Source organism: Capra hircus, chromosome 19, assembly GCF_001704415.2.
Source record: "Capra hircus breed San Clemente chromosome 19, ASM170441v1, whole genome shotgun sequence".
In the NCBI taxonomy this organism is placed as follows: Eukaryota; Metazoa; Chordata; class Mammalia; order Artiodactyla; family Bovidae; genus Capra; species Capra hircus.
This window is the reverse complement of record NC_030826.1, coordinates 34,702,756-34,715,133: the sequence shown is the minus strand read 5'-3', so window position 1 is coordinate 34,715,133 and position 12,378 is coordinate 34,702,756. Positions and strand designations below refer to the sequence as shown.

The following is a 12,378-nucleotide window of genomic DNA, read 5'->3' as shown; positions in this document are numbered from 1 at the left end:
TGCCACATTTGGGAAATGGGCAGGGTGTGACCTATTGCTGACAACTGAACCTGGCAGCAGGGAGCCTTGGGCAAGCCCTCTGCTTCTTGTCATAAGAAGGAAAAGAAACAAAAGCTTTTATTCAAAGTAGATGACAATTCTGGTTACACATAACAACACATTAATATCACTCACTGTGTCTGTCGCTGGCCCTCTGTCCTCATTAAAACCCCATACAGTGGCGGCAAAACCCTGGTTCCCTGGTGAACACGGCACCCTGAGACCTCCACTGCTGGTGTTCAGGAACTTTCCAACTTAAGGCTTTAAAAATGACACTCAAGGACCTTCCTGGTGGTCAGTGGTTAGGAATTCACTTGCCCATGCAGGGCACATGGGTTTGATCCCCGGTGCAGGAGATCTCCACGTGCCGCGGGGCCACAACTAGTAAAGCCCATGCCCTCTCTAACTGTAGCAAGAGAGCCACCAATGAGGCCAGGCACTGACAACTAGGGAAGCATGTGTGCAGCAGTGAAGACCCAGCACACCCCCAAAATTAATACTTTTTTAAAAATGACACTCAAGTGTAGGCTTAAAACCTTGCCTATATTTTGGATCCCTCTTCTGTATGGGCCCTTGGAAGTGGAAATTCCTAAGTCAAAGATAATTTTTAAGTTTTTTGATAGAGATTTCAAACTGGTGGCTGCAGAGCCATTTTGTCTCCAGCTGAGTCTGATTTGTTGCTGTTGTTCAGTCACTCAGTCGTGTCCGACTCTTTCGACACCATGGACTGCGAGCATGCCAGGCTGCCCTGTCCTTCACCATCTCCAGAGCTTGCTCAAACTCATGTCCATTGAGTCTGATTTGCCCCATGCAAATTTTTTAATTCATGTCAACGTTTTTAAAGAAAGAGAAAAAAGAATAAAAAGAATAAAGATTTTCCAATTGGAATTCAGATTTCAGCTTGTCTTAGAAAATCAGAGCTAGCCAATCAATCAATGTAATACATCACATTAATAGAAAAAAGGGGAAAAGCCAATTGGTCATCTCAACTGATACAGAAAAACACATTCAAAAAGCCAGGCCTCTTAAGATAAGACACTACCAAAATGGGGAGAAAGGAAACATCCTCAGTGTGATAAAGGATATCATACTCAGCGGAAAAGACTGTAATGCTTCCCCCTAAGACAGGAGCAAGATGAGAATGCCTGCCTCACCACAGCTGTTTAGCTTAGTGGTGGAATCCTTGCCAGAGCTGCTACTGCTGCTGCTGCTGCTGCTAAGTCGCTTCAGTCGTGTCCGACTCTGTCTGACCCATAGACGGCAGCCCCCAGGCTCCCCGTCCCTGGGATTCTCCAGCCAAGAGTGGGTTGCCTTTGTCCTTCTCCAATGCATGAAAGTGAAGAGTGAAAGTGAACTCGCATGGACTGCGCCTACCAGGCTCCTCCGCCCATGGGACTTTGCAGGCAAGATACTGGAGTGGTACTCTCCGCCTTCTCTGCCTTGCCGAAGCAATTAGACAAAAACAAAACAAAACAAAACAAATCAACAACAACAACAAAAAAAGAACAAATCATCAAACTGGAAAGAAGAAGTGAAGTATCTCTGTTCCCAGATGACATGACCTTTGTTGTTGCTATTGTCTAATCACTCAGTCGTGTTCCACTCTTTGTGACCTGCCTGTTAGCCCCCAGGATCCTCTGTCCATGGGATTTCCCAGGCAAGAATACTGGAGTGGGTTTGCCATTTCCTCCTCCAGGGGATCTTCTTCAAACCCAGGAGTTTAACTCAGGTCTCTGGCATTGGCAGGCAGATTCTTTACCACTAAGCTACTAGGGAAGCCCCAGATGTGAACTCACATACAGAGAATTCAAAGAATCCACTGAGTAACTATTCAGTCAGTTCAGTTCAGTCACTCAGTCGGAGTCCAACTCTTTGCAACCCCATGAAATGCAGCACGCCAGGCCTCCCTGTCCATCACAACTCTCGGAGTTCACTCAGACTCATGTCCATCGAGTCGGTGATGCCATCCAGCCATCTCATCCTCTGTCGTCCCTTTCCTCCTGCCCCAATCCTCCAGCATCAGAGTCTTTTCCAATGATTCAACTCTTCAAATGAGGTGGCCAAAGCCTGGAGTTTCAGCTTTAGCATCATTCCTTCAAAGAACATCCAGGACTGATCTCCTTTAGAATGGACTTGTTGGATCTCCTTGCAGTCAAGGGACTCTTCAAGAGTCTTCTCCCAACACCAAAGTTCAAAAGCATAAATTCTTTGGCACTCAGGTTTCTTCACAGTCCAATTCTCCAATCCATACATGACTACTGGAAAAACCATAGCCTTGACTAGACGGACATTTGTTGGTAAAGTAATGTCTCTGCTTTTGAATATGCTATCTAGGTTGGTCATAACTTTCCTTCCAAGGAGTAAGTGTCTTTTAATTTCATGGCTGCAATCACCATCTGCAGTGATTTTGGAGCCCCAAAAATAAAGTCTGTTTCCCATCTATTTCCATGAAGTGATGGGATCCAGATGCCATGATCTTCGTTTTCTGGATGTTAAGCTTATTAACGGCAACTTTTCTAGTCTTCAGAGGAGTCCTTGGGCGCAGCAGCTGGAGGCTGTCACCTGACTGCACGTCCTGTGACAGTCTCTGGAAGGGCTACTGGGCAGTGCTCCCCCACAGCTGCTGCCACAGGGAGATGGGAGGCAGCTGACATCTTCCCGGGGTTCAGGGAGCAGCCAGTGCCAGCGTCTGCAAGCAAGGAAGGAAACGCCCCTCCTCTTGTCCTCCCTGGTGGTAAGGACAGGGATGTAGCTGTGAACCATCTCTAGTCTTGTGGATGAGAGAAACACCCCAGGGTGGCCAGACAGGAGCCAGGGATCCAGCTCTATGAAGCTGAGCCTCACGCCAGCCCTGATCGGTGGACTCCGTCTGTTTAAGACACTAGTGTGCGGTACAGCCGAACCTGGTTCCTAAACATAGATGTCCCCGTCTTCTTGTCCACAGCCGGAGTCTGCAGCAGACAGTGGCTGGAGACCTGCACAGGCCCCAGCTCTTAGCGCGGAAGCTTAGTTGCAGAAGGGACGGCAAGAGAGGAACTCTTCTGGGGCACATGACGCCTTTTTCTATGTGTAAAATACATATAACAAACGTACCACTTTAACCACGGTGTTTAGTTCAGTGGCTTTACGTCCATTCACATTGTCCAACCATCACCACCATCATCTCCAGAACTTATTCATCTTCCCAAACTGAATCTCTGAAACCCTTACTCCCCACCCCTCCCCCAGCCTCTGGGACCCACCTTCCACTTCCTGTCTCCATGGACTGGAAACTCTAGGGACCACCTATGAATGGAATCATGCTGTGTTTGTCCTTCTGTGTCTGGCTTATTCCACTGATGTCCTCAAAGTTCATGCATGTCCTCGCAGATGTCAGTTTCTTTCCTTTTTAAGGCTGAATAATATTCCATTGTGTGGATGGACCATATTATGTCCTCTATTCATATGTTGATGCACTTGGGTAGTTTCTTACTTCACTTATGTAATTTTTTGGCTGCTCCACATAGCATGTGGGATCTTAGTTCCCCTACCAGGGATTGAACCCACGCCCTCTGGAGTGGAAGCTGGAGCCTTAACCACTGGACCACAGGCAAGTCCCAAGTTTGTCTTCGCTGAATGATGCTGCTGTGAACATGGTGTCCAAGTATCTCTTTGAGTCCCTGTGTTCAGTTCATTTGGGTATATTTATACCTGTAAGTTGAAGAAGGCAATGGCAACCCACTCCAGTACTCTAGCCTGGAAAATCCCATGGGTGGAGGAGCCTGGTGGGCTGCAGTCCACGGGGTCGCTAAGAGTCGGACACCACTGAGCGACTTCACTTTCACTTTTCACTTTCATGCATTGGAGAAGGAAATGGCAACCCACTCCAGAGTTCTTGCCTGGAGAATCCCAGGGACGGGGAGCCTGGTGGGCTGCCGTCTATGGGGTCACACAGAGTCGGACACGACTGAAGTGACTTAGCAGCAACAGCAGCAGCATACCTGTAAGTGGAATTACTATCTAACAGGATAATTCTGCATATGACATTATAAATTGTTTTCAACTTACTTGGAGCCTCAGTCCTAACAGGGCTAGTCCCTCCCAATCCAGCTGGGAGGTGGTCAGTCCGGTTGCCTGGAGCTCTGGGCTCCATGGCCCGGGAGGCCTGAGGCGTGTGGCTTGGGACCAAGGCTGATGGCATTCCTTGGCCCTGTTTTCAGGGCTGGGAGTCTTGGTGTGGCCCCCCTTACAAACACTTCTCCTGTGATGCTGCAGGTGCCAACAGGTATGTCTCCCAGGAAGTCCAGTTACAGCTCTCCAGAGGCCACCACCAACCACCCCACCCGGGCTCCTCCAGGTGGAGGGGGGCTCCTCAGGAATGAGGGGCAGGCTGGGAAGATGGGGTGCCAGGTACCAGGCCTCTCCTCCCAAGTCACAGGGAGGGCGCAGGCTGAGCCCAGAGGGCCTGTCTCCCTTCCAGGGCCGGGCCTGTCTCCCTTCCAGGGCCTCGCCTGGCTCCCAGTGCACCCTGCCCACCAGATCCTGTCGGGGGCTCTCTCTGAGGGTTAAGCCCCTGCTGTCTCCCCGCCCAGGATGGGGAGAGACACAGGCGGGCAGAAAGGGGCTGGGGTCGTCCTCAGGCAGAACCCCTGACTGCCGACTGGGAGGCTGCTCCCAGAGGAAGTTGCGAAATCTCCCTCGGGACTAATTTGGGCTTTGGTTCGGGGCCAAGCAGGCCTCTCTTTATGACTCTGGGAATGTTCCTGGCGGTAGACATTCCTCCCGTGACGTGGCTTCATGAACACTAGACTCCTGGCCTCCTGCCCTTCCCAGGGGACTGCCTGCTCTGCTTCCCCGAAAAGGGGAGGAACCACCAGCAAAAGGATCAGCCCCTCCGGTACGGGTGATGTCACATCGCAGGGCTCTTGGCAGGGGGTCTGGTCCCAAGCCCTCTTTTTGGTGGCTCCCTCAGTGTTGGCGGAGGAGAGGCCTCAGGCTGGCAGAGCCAGGCTGGACCCCGGGGCACGGCACCCTGGGCTCCCTGTGTTGTTCCTGCTTTTCCCAGACCTGCCCTCACCTGCATCCACATGACCAACACATGGTGATGAGAAGAAGCTGTGACAGACGGAGGAAAGCAGGCCAAGGATACAGACAGCGTAGAGAAGGGAAAGACCAAAAATGGGTGCACTCCACTTGAGGGAAACAGTGAGGCCCGCCTGGGGCGTGCCGGACTGGCTCGGGGCTTAAGAGTTTACCATGAACCCGCAGTCAGGAAGTGGGGAGGACAGGTGCCCCGAGCGGCCGGTGTGGTAGTGGTTCACCCTTTCTGGAATGCTGGGACGCCACCAGGCGGGACCTGCCAAGTGCCTTTAAAAGCCAGCAGTGTCCCCCGCCTCACCCCGGCCTCCCACCTTAGAATCTCCCCAAAGAGGCTGAGCAGAGGCGCGGCAGAGGTGAACGGACAAAGTGTTGTTTAGAAAGGTGACCAAAGGAAAGAGCTGAGGCCGCTACTGGGAGCTACTGAGAGTGGTATTTTGGAAGGAGTTTTTGTTACGCAGGAAAATGCTCATGATATAATGTTACACAAAGAGGCCAGGGTACCCAGTTGTGCGTCTTCAGGGAAGGAGGCCAGGTGATGGCTTGCCAGCCAGGCTGTGAGCAGTAAAGGGGGTATCTCCCCAAGGACTGAGGGACCCGGTCCAGGGCCTTTAAAATTTCTGTTCTGGAGTAATTCTAAACCTACAGAAAATTTCTGAGAGTAAAGAAAGAACTTCCAGGATACCCTTCGCCTCGCATCACTATGGTTCTCATCACGTTTGTTCTCTCGTCATGCTTTGTGATGACATGGGGAGTAACGTGATGCTACGCTGTGTCATGCGTGAGAGTTATGCAGGGCGGTGTATCATGTATGCATGTTTACTGAGGTGTTCTTTGAGCCACTCAACGGTCAACTGCACACCTCAGGCCCTTCACTGTGAAGACTTCCAGGTGATCCCTTGGGGTCCTGAGATCAAGGGCATTCTCTTCTCAAGGGCAGTGACAGAATTCACAAAGTTAATGCAAATAGACTTGGTATACGGTCCACTTCAAACTTTGTCGCCAGCCCAGTAACAGTCTTTATAACCCTTTCCCCCACCCTACCCCCACAAACCAAGGCCACGTCTATTTCACTCCCTTTAATGCTGAAAATGGCTCTCTGCCTTCCTTCGTTTTCCACGACTGTACAGAGTTACTTTCTACAACATCTGTCACTTTGGGTCTGTGAGGACTTTTCTGGTGATTAGATTCACGCGTGCACTTTGGGAACGTGGTGGCAGAGACCCCTCAGGGGACCGAGCCTGAGCTAGAGGCTGGGTGTCCTTGCTTGCAGGAAAAACCCTTGCACAAGTGTCTGGGGGCCTGGCAGATCGGGGAGCCCAGGTGCCCTCAGCGGGGCCTGCCCACCAGTGCAGCCCACCTGGGCTCCTTCCCTCCCCTTCCCTGCCTCGTTTCCCCACTCATCTATTCTGATCCCCTCCACCCAAGCCGCCTGCCCTCAAAACCCATCTCAGGCTAGGGTACCCCCAGCCAATGGAGCTCGTGCAAGAGCCTTGATGCTCTCCCACCCACCGTGGCCAGCCATGAGGTGTGACTGGACATTCTCAACCTGTAAATTCTACACAGTCCCGACCTGCCCTCGTGCTCATTTCTGGTCCCCTGCCCTGGGGGGGCTGGACTGTGGGAGGCACATGGCGGGTGCTGTTGGGGTGTGGTTCCTGAACAGAAGGCAGGAGAGGGGGACCTGAGTGACACAGCGCCTTTCCCCAAGTGACCTGGCCACAGTTTGGAAGGGCTGAGTGCCATCCACAGCAATCCTGCCAAACCGGCTGGAACCTGCCTGGCTGCATGCAGGGCCCCTGAGACTTGAGTCTCCCCACTCGGGGGCAGGTGGCGTCAGACAGGCCCCCAGAGGCATTCCCAGTGCGGGGCCCCTCCCCGGACAGAGCCCACTCCAGAGCTGCCTGGGGCCACACCCTGCGAAGGTCTGGCTCTTTTATATATAAACCCAGACGGACTGCAGAACTCTGGTCATCACTGAACACATCCAGTGTGCTGGACACCAGGCTGGGCAGTGGGATCTCATGGGACTTCAGCCTCCTTGGGGAACTGGGCCTGAGCTAGTGTTCTGCTCTCAAAATTCCAGTGCTGGGCAGGGAATGAGTGGGCGGCCCTGAGGGCTGAGGACAGCGGGGCAGATGTGGGGGCAGATGGAGGGTGGCTTGGCTTGCAAAGATGAGTTCAAGCAGAGCAACCGCAAGTGCAAAGGCCCTGAGGCCAGAGACCCCAGAGGGAAGCCAGAGGGGCAGCAGGTTGGGCGAGGCTAGGATCATGGTTGCTGATCAAGAGAGATTCTGGGTAGGCTGAGAGGCACCCCTGGGGGGGTGACAAGAAGACAGCCAGAACTGAATCTGTGTTTCTAATCAACTCCTGTTCAGTTAGGACTTCACCGGAAGGTGCACGGGGAGTCGGGCCATGACCGACCTCAAGACGCAGGCCCTGGGATGAGTGTGGAACCTCTGCGCACTTTACACTCCAGGTAACTGAGGCTCAGAGATGGGAGGGAATTTCCCAGGCTCCCCAGCGGCACCCTGTGGAGCCCCTGGTGCCAGGCTGTTCTCCCCCCATGCCCTGATGTCCTCTTGTGGCAGGTGCATCTGTCCCCTAAGAGGGAGGAGACCAAAGAGGGAGGGGTTTCCCGCACGAGCTCTGGCCCGTGGCTCCGCCCCACCTCTTCTGTGTTCTCACAACTGCCCAGGAGGCAGTCACACGCAAGCGCAGGGGACTGAGCGGGTCATGGGGCTAACGGGTAGATGTGAAGGAGTGCACTCAGGCACCCTTCTCTGCTCCTCAAGGCCTGACCCTACCCACGAGGCCAGCCCACATGACCTTGGGTCTGAACTCACCTCCTGCTGCTGTCTCCTTTGGAGCTTCCTGACCCCTCCAGCCTCCAGGCTCCCAGCTGGAACCAGAGGATACTTAGAGATCCTTCCAGCAGGTCTGGGCAAGCAGGGCCTGAACGCGGGCCAGTGGCTGCTGGCCCCCCACCCATCAGCTCCACGGGGTACCTCCCACTGAGGCCTGGGCCAGGCTACTGGGCTACACTGGGGCTTCTGTCATGACTCCTGGGGCTGGCACGCGAGCTCAAGGCCTCTCTCAGTCCTCTCCAGCCTCAGTTTCCCCTGCAGTGAAGGGCGGGAAGGGTCTGGAGAGGCGGGAACAGATTCCCAGAGTCCCAGGACCGCCCACGCCCTTTGTCCCAGGATCCTGAGAAAGGCCAGGCTGATAAGGCTGTGGGTGGCCAGATGACAGCATTCTTGGGACTGCAATGAGGTGGGAGGGGCCCAGGGGGCAGCAGCCTGGGCCCCCGCTGGCCAGGGCGCGCCTTCCTGGCATTTCAGCAATGTGGAAGGCGGGGGCCACAGCTGGCGGCCTCAGTCTTAGGAAGGTTGAGGGTTCGAGGGCAGAATGCTCCTATGCGGGAGGGAGGCAGGGCTCTCCCATACAGGGCTCTCCCATACTCTCCGGAGCAGCGCTACTGTACCTTCTCCCTGGAGGGGAGACCACTCAGCCCGTCTGGGGGTGGGGTGCAGCACAGCACTGCCCCCCTCCCCACTACCTTCAGCCCAGCCTCACCCCTAGGCCTCCAGCTGTATTTCAGCCCATGCCTAAAATTCCACCCTCAAGGTACAGTTCTTCCCAGGTGAGGCATCACCTTGGGTGAAAAATGTAGATTTCCAGGCCATAAAATGTGAGCAGGATGGATCCAAATGGTTTCGAGGAAACTGGCTACATGCTACATGCATGCGTGTTAAGTCACTTTAGTCATGTCTGACTCTTTGCTACCCGATGGACTGTAGCCCACTAGGCTCCTCTATCCATGGGATTCTCCCAGCAAGAATAGTGGAGTGGGTTGTCATTTCCTCCTCCAGGGGATCCTCTCGACCCAGGAATCAAACCTGCATCTCTCGTGACTTCTGCATAGGCAGGCTGGTTCTTTACCACTAGCACCACCAAGATGGAATCCAAATGGTTTCGAGGAAACCAGCTACTCTGCCAATGCCCAGAGAAAGCTGCTGCAATCAGGCCCAACAGATGGAGTTGGTCCAGGCCCAAAGCTGCCTTGCCCAAGGGGGATCTTGAAGGCCTTTCCCGTGGGTTAGGGGAGTAGGGACCCCAGATCAGTTAAGGGGGATCCCAAGGCACCTGCACTGGTACCTTGAGATGTGGGTGTGGGGGAAACGGGAGCCCTGAGTGCCCCTGCTTGCCATGGGACCTGTGCTATCTTTACCCCACTGAGCACCATCTTTCAAAGGGGTGGGGTCATGTGGTCCTCCTCTTAGAGCTGCTGAGAGGAGAGGTGTGAAGGCGGAGCCAGGGCCAGGCATACCCTGGGTGCTCAGTAAACACTGGTGACCCAACAGATTGCACATGGTCCCCAAACACGTTTGACCTCCCAGCCTTTTTCCACGGGGCATGCCCAGTGGTGCCTGGCAGTGGGAAGACCCCCCTTGTGAGAGGTGAGCTCCCTGTTGGTGCGTGAGGCAGGTCACCAGAGTCTGGTGGGAATGGGCCTCCAGTGGAGGAGGAGGAGGAGGAGGAGGAGGAGGAGGAGGCTGCAATGGCTGGGGACCCAGGCGGGAGGCCCTGGGAGCCTGGCAGACCCCTTCCCACAGGACCAGGCTCAGGAAACATCCATATTTCCTGTGAGCATGGCCCCAGGCTGGCCTGCTGGGAAGGCTGCTGAGGACTTGGCGGACAGGGCTCCCGGCGGGGCTGTTAAGTAGCATCCCTGAGGCTGACTTCCGGTCTGGAGGGAAGCAGGAAGCCGAGGTTCAGGAATCCTTTTTCTTTTCCCTTAATGTTAGACCATCTTTTCTTTAGTACATTAGCAACCATCATCTCTCATCAATGCTCAGAGACTCACTCTCTGCCTCTTCTGATATATATATGTATAATATATATATATATTTATATAACATATATATATTTAAGCGTATTGGTTGTTGTTTACTTGTTATGTCTCTCTGTGACCCCGTGGACTATAGCACACCAGGCTTTCCTGTCCACCACCATTTCCTGGAGCTTGCTCAAACTCATGTCCATTGAGTCAGTGATGCCATCCAACCATCTCATCTTCTGTTGCCCCCTTCTCCTCCTGTCCTTTCCCAGAATCAGGGTCTTTTCCAATGAGTCGACTCTTTGTATCCGTATATTGGTTAACACTAAAAATTATGATATCTTTCAGACCTCCAGAAAAATGTAAAGAACATAACAAATATCCACATTTTCACCTCTTGAACTTAACAAATGTGAGCATTTTCCCATGTTTCAGGTCTTCTTTCAAAACAAAATTGGACTACGCATCAGAGATGTGTAGGTAAGTAAAATGTGGTCCATCCATAGAAGGGAAAATTGTTCAGCCTTGAAAAGAAGCACTGACACACACTGCAACGTGGATGAATCCTGATCTAACTCTCACACTAAGTTAGAGAAGCTGGCAAATCTGTAGAGACAGAAAGGAGAGCAGTAGTTTCCAGGGATGAGAAGTGGAGAGAATGAGGGTCCAGGGTTTTTGTTTGGGGTGAAGAAAAATGCTGTAAATTTCTATCAGAGTGAATAGAATAGAATGAAGAGCCCCTTGAGAGGTGCACAAGTCCATGAATAGAATGAAGAGCCCCAAACTGCACATTAAAAAAAAATAACTCCATTTATTTATTTAGTTTTGGCTGCACTGGGTTTTCATTGCTGCTCGGGCTGTCTATAGTTGTGGCGAGCTAGGGCTACTCTTCACTGCGGTGCTCAGGCTTACCGTTGGGGTGGCTTCTCTTGTTGTGGAGCATGGGTGCACAGCTTCAGTAGTTACGGCTCCCAGATTCTAGAGCACAGGCTCAGTAGTTGTGACACACAGGCTCAGTTGCCCCGAGGCAAGTGGGATCTTCCTGGATCAAGGATTGAACCTGTGTCTCCTGCATTGGCAGGCGATTTCTTTACCACTGAGCCACGAGGGAAGCCTGGATTGTACGGTAAAAAAAATTCTTCATTTATTTATTTAACTGGGTCTTAGTTGGAGCACATGTTATCTAGTTTTCTGATCAAGGATGGAACCCAGGCCCCCTGCACTGGGAGTGCAGTCTTAGCCACTGGACCACCAGGGAAGTCCCTAAAGTATGTTTTAAATGAGTGAATTTTGTGATGTGTGAGTTACACCTCTGTAAAGACATGCGTTAGTTTGCCAGGGCTCTGGACAAAGCCCCACAGGCTGGGCAGCTTCAATGCTGGCACCTCCTGCCTCCCGGAGCCCACGCAGGGCTGGTCCTGTTGCAGCTGCAATGGGAGGAGCCACCCTGTGCTGCAGACGGTCGTCTTCATCCCTCGATGCCTGCCTCTGTGTCCAAATATCATCCTTTTAAGGAGACCTGTAATACTGGGTCAGGGCCCTGCCCTCATGACCTCATTGTAACCCCGAGCCCCTGTGAAGACCCCATCTCCAGGGAAGGAGACAGTATCATTCTTTCAGGCATGTGGTCACTGATGCAGAGACCCTGAGGGCTCCAGCCAGAAAAACGCACTCCACACACCCATGGTCACTGGAGTCCAGAGCTGCAGTGTCTCCCTGCCCCCTGCCCCCACCCCCAGGGGCTCTACCTCATGCCCTGAGTTCCCAGCACTAAGCTCGAGAAGAGCCCAAGGACCCTCGATGGCCACAAAGCCTCAGACACAGGAGCAGAGCACAGGTCAGAAGTCTGAGGACAGAGAAGGAAGACCAAAACCCAGCCTCAGAGACCATCAGGGAAGGCTGCTCGGCCTCAGCCTCATTCGCTGGTGGGGAGCAAGGTCCCGAGCCCTGTGGGGCCAGAGCTGGGTGTTGGGGGTGCCCAGGGCGGGCGGGGTCAGCAGCAGTGCCTGTGGCTCCTCTTCTCCAAGGGTGTTCTAGAAGCGCCCTGCCCTGGTGGCGGTGCTCAGTAGTATCTGACTCTTTGTGACCCCATGGATTGTAGCCTGCCAGGTTCCTCTGTCCATGAAATTTTCCAGGCAAGATACTAGAGCGGGTTTCTGTTCTCTTTTCCAGGAGATCTTCCCAACCCAGGGATCAACTCCCCGTCTTTTGCGTCTCTTGCATGGGCAGGTGGATTCTTTATCACTGAACCACCTGGGAAACCCTGGGAGATACCCAACTCCATCCCCTGAGTGGGTGCATTCCATCTCCCCGAGGCCAGGACCAACCACTCATCCTGCTGAGAGCTAGCCACCATGGCCACCAGTGAACCTGGGGCCAGGAGGGCAGCCGGGTCCTGGCTGAGGCCACAGCAAGGCTCCCTA

At 53.4% G+C, this 12,378-nt stretch overlaps 1 long non-coding RNA gene across 1 annotated transcript; it reads left to right on the top strand.

Annotated features, from left to right (window-relative positions):
• Positions 7,109–12,153, top strand: LOC106503231. The gene is made up of 3 exons (XR_001296853.2): positions 7,109–7,594; positions 10,391–10,435; positions 12,128–12,153. It is a non-coding gene; the product is annotated as an uncharacterized LOC106503231 (long non-coding RNA).